Source organism: Triticum dicoccoides, chromosome 1A (genome assembly GCF_002162155.2).
Source record: "Triticum dicoccoides isolate Atlit2015 ecotype Zavitan chromosome 1A, WEW_v2.0, whole genome shotgun sequence".
In the NCBI taxonomy this organism is placed as follows: domain Eukaryota; kingdom Viridiplantae; phylum Streptophyta; class Magnoliopsida; order Poales; family Poaceae; genus Triticum; species Triticum dicoccoides.
Genome location: NC_041380.1, coordinates 603160192 through 603164612, shown reverse-complemented (window position 1 = coordinate 603164612; position 4421 = coordinate 603160192). Strand labels below are relative to the sequence as shown.

General features: G+C 42.8%; 1 long non-coding RNA gene across 2 annotated transcripts; it reads right to left on the bottom strand.

Moving 5' to 3' along the window:
- Nucleotides 1–504: 504 nt before the first annotated feature.
- On the bottom strand, nucleotides 505–3438 carry LOC119295004. Of its 2 annotated transcripts, XR_005143664.1 has the most exons (5): nucleotides 2983–3438; nucleotides 2663–2798; nucleotides 995–2267; nucleotides 713–901; nucleotides 505–619 (listed from the first exon to the last, which is right to left on the bottom strand). It is a non-coding gene; the product is annotated as an uncharacterized LOC119295004 (long non-coding RNA). The 2 variants fall into 2 exon arrangements; XR_005143663.1 differs by having other exon boundaries at nucleotides 713–2267.
- Nucleotides 3439–4421: the final 983 nt, after the last annotated feature.

The following is a 4421-nucleotide window of genomic DNA, read 5'->3' as shown; positions in this document are numbered from 1 at the left end:
ACAAAGGCGGATTAATTTGGATGGGTTAACCGATCAGCCAGAAGTGTCGCCCTAGTGGCGCATATTGTGGCCAATCTATACTACTATTAAAAGAGCAAACTAGAGTTATTTTGCAACCACCCAAACAAGTGTACACAGAACAATCAGAACCCTCAGATCTAATCCATTTAGTCAAATCTAACAGTATATAATGACCCGATGGTCTGCCAACCGATTGAACGGCTGTGATTTAATGTTCTGCCACGGCAGACCATGGTCGCGCACTCCCCCCTGATTACCGATGTGATCCGTAATTTCAGGATCATCCTCAACCTCCCTCCCCTCGAATTCGCACAGATTTGCTCCATCCCAACCTCCCCGACGCCGTACCGCCTCCTCCCCTCATCGCCGCCCCTCGGCAGCCGTCTGTCCTGCAGGCAGACTCTCGCTGCCGCCCCCGTCTGGTCTACCCGCAGACCCGCCGCTCCCTCCTCACCGTCCTTCGGTTCTGCCCCTGCCGCCCCTCTCTCTTGCAGCGGAGCAGAAGCGGAAGCGCCGAGAGAAGATCAACCGACGATTCATTGAGCTATCCACTGTCATCCCCGGCTTCGAGAAGGTCGGCTCCTCTTCTTGCACATACCTACATATCCAACAAAATAATTTTCTTAACTGATTGGCCAACTAAGTACGTTAAGCAGTAGCAGGAAAATCTCAAGGCACTCGAGGACGCAACCTCCAGAGCATCCAGTCCACGGTGCTCATCGGGAAGTTGTGCACAGCCGCGCCAGAAGGCGTCGGCGGCTGCTGCCCGCCATCGTCTGCAGCGGCCGTAGCTGGAAGCACGACGCCGACGACCGGGAAAGTGCTGCTGGAGGTAGAGCTCCCCTCTTATTGTTTCCCACATCCCCTTTCATTCAAAATTCTGAACCCAAAGATACAGATCCACCGACGTTGCGCTCGGTCATGAATATTGCATCCTTGCACACCTCATCAACAAGATGTCTATAATATCTACCTGCATGCTTAGGCTAGTGCTTGTGTACGCCCATGTTGACGTATGCTTCCAATCGGTTTAGAAGAAATCCATCTTATATGTGCATACCTGTCAGAAAGCATAAATCACTCTGGTGAATCGCTTTGGGAGTTCATGGTTGTGCCAAAAATTGGTACCAGATCACAGGTTGTTCGTCCATGATTTTCAAAAAGCAAGTACAAGATCATGGTGTTACTGAAGTGGGAAGACAATTGATCTATAACCCAGTTGTGCGTCAAGCCTGTGTCAATGGTGTTTCCAACGATCAACTATCCCCCTCTTTTGTAGTATTGACAAAAAACGTGCTAATGTTGCTACAGTTTCATCACCAAAAAAGAGAATCCAGTTTTGTTAAATTAATTTGTGTAATAATATGTTCATTACTGAACCTGAACAAGGAGTAGACAGATTATAGTTTCTAAAGCTTCTCTGTCAGGATGCATAGGCGAGAAGGACAATTGGAGTCGCCGGCGTCGCTTATGGAGCTCCACACCATTGCCCAGTTGTACAATAGCATGTGCAATCTTCTCCATTCAAGACTAATAAGTGCAAATTGTGAACTCTTTGCCAAACAAGAAGATATGAGGATCAGGCATATAGGCCCCAATAAGGTAGCTATATAGTAATTCATGTGTAGTAGTGTAGATTATGGTCACACTTTGTCTAGGACTGCAGATAGCTATGTCAATAAAAATGGTTATTCTGCATATTTTCTGAATTTTGAGTAAGGGCCTCATGTATAAGGTATGCATGCAGTAGTTTTGACTTGGGGCACTCATCAGTTCTTCACATGCAGGAACGGGGAGAGATCAATCTGGTCGATTGTAGCCACAAGGTGAGTGGCTTGATCCTTAATTAATCCAGTTAGATTTCATGGATTATTGATTAGTTTTTTAGCAAGCAAATTTTTGTACATCTGATTGTAGGGATACTGCTGTAGTATTTGGGAGAAAGAGTACGTCTACACCTGATGGTGATATGCCAAAGTTTTGTATTTTCTAGGTAAATTTGCTACATGGCAAAAATACACCATGATAGTGATAATGATATACGGAGTACATCCTATGCTGAACAAGAGCAAGACAGAAAAGAGTAAAATATTCTCTCCGAAGTAATTACAGATTGCTTCCAGTGATTTTCAATTTCAAGTAATAAAGAATATAAGGTTACAATTCATCACCTGAAAAAACAGATCTTTGTAGTCATAGTAATGTCTTCTCCAATTGATCATACCGAGCCATGGTCCAAATTTTATCTACAATAGGAAACACACGATGATGACATATCAGATATTACAAATCACTATATGAAATGTTTAATTTTTACTTCCCCTTGTAACGTTAGCTTATCTAGCAAATTTCTGTTATTTTGTACATCTGATTGATAAGTTTCAAATAGTACAGGAACCATATATCCAGATATAATTAGAGTAGGGATCGACACTAATTAAACCTCTTGACACGCTCATTTGAAAGTCAAGTATGTTTATGCAGCAATGCCTTATTACTCCTACAGAAGATACCATTACTGCAGCTCATAGGAAGAGATATTACACCATCAGTTGAGTTTAGCTAAATCTGCAGTTTTCATTACAATGCATGAATCTTATTTATCTCGCTTCAAATGAACAAACAAGAGAGGATGAAGTACCCATCTTCCAGTCATCTGGCAAGCAACAGTCCAGTGGATACTGCAGACCTTCTTAGCAAGCATCATCGAGTGCCATTGTATCTTGAATAACACAATTGTACAGGGATCTTGAATAGCACATCAAACAAAGGCACGCCTAATTGAAATTATGGTCACATTAGTACACGGTAAACTGCACAGTACGAATTAAAATTTAAGTGCAAAGATAGGATAATCCAGAGTTGACACGAAGTAATGTCTAAGGACTAAGATCAAATTAGAATTAATCCTGACAGTCAATACATCAATGAGAATTCATTTCACAATAACATAGCTCATACCAGTGGAGGCATCGAACTGTGCCCATATATTTTTGCGCACGCACGCCCGCTCCTTGTTGCCTTGTTGCGGGCATCCGCGCTGGGTCGCTCGTGAGCATGCTGAGCTCGAGCGCATCCTTCGGCACTTCGGCGAGCAGATTCGAAGAAGGACGGGGAAGAGCAGGGGCGTGGAAGTCCCGCACCTCCGACGGAGCCTAGCGCTGGGATGCTCCCGTGCATGCCGAGCTCCTCTTGGTGGCAGTGGGTACGAAGGGGAGGGGTGGTCCGAGGAGACGGGGAGAGGGAGCTGGCGACGACCAAGGAAGAATGGGGAACGACGGGGAGAAATGTGACGGCCGGTGGGATTTTTTTTAGGTGAAGCGGTGGGTAGGTAGGTAGGTGACGGTGTGAGGGACCTAACTGAGGGAACCGTCTCCCTGTCCATTGATATGGGCCAGAAAATTATCAAAAGCCCGATCAATCCAGCCCAGCCGTTCGTCTGATGCCGGATGCCTAGCGCTCGGCTGAGTTTTTTTTACCTGCTAATTCACGATTGCGTTCTTGAATCGGAAACCAAGCTAGCTGCTAGGTAGGCAACGAATGAATCATATCAAAAATTAAAGTATTTGTAAAGGTGTAGTTAGATTTCAGTTGACTAAGACTAAGTTGAGTGATATTAGCATGTTTATTTTTTTAAAAAAAATCACCTTTTTTATTTGGATTTATGATTTCTAAATTTAACATGAATATATTTGTCATTTTTCAATTGAGATTCAATAATTATTTTTATCTCTCTAAAAAATCCAATATTTTATTATCCCTCTAAAAATACATGAAAATGGAGGAGGATCTCCTCGATAAATATTACCTTTATATGTTAATATAAGACATTTTTTCAGTTTAGTTTACAGAGGGCGTAGTACATAATGTTGTTTAGTTGTTGTTTTACAAAAAATTATGTAACAAATTATAATAAAGTTATGTGATCGTGAATTTATTGTGGAGACATGTGTTGTCGGTTGTGTATTACACGCGCACTCTCATTGTTGGGCATGAGACATATTTCGATGGCTTGATAAAAAAATCACTAAAAATAAGATTTAAAATAGATTTTTTTTAATAAATTATGATACGTGCGTTGCACGTGCACGCTTACTAGTAGATGGTAAATCACATTACATGGTGATCAAACAGAACTGATAATGTCGGAGGCCCCTTGAAGCTTTGGGATAAGCCTAATAACCCAGAGTTATGCCGGGAAAGATCTAGGGTTCTGACATAATAGTCCTAGAAACTTGGCCATCGCCTCGACCTTAAAAGAGCTCCAAAACACCTAGAAAAACTACAAGGGCAGGCCGTCGGTGTCAGGTGCTGAGTTGGGGTTCATGCCTTGGATACCGGCAATGACTTCGTCCTCTATGAAAGGTGCGAGGAGGGCCTCATTATATAAATCCAAGACT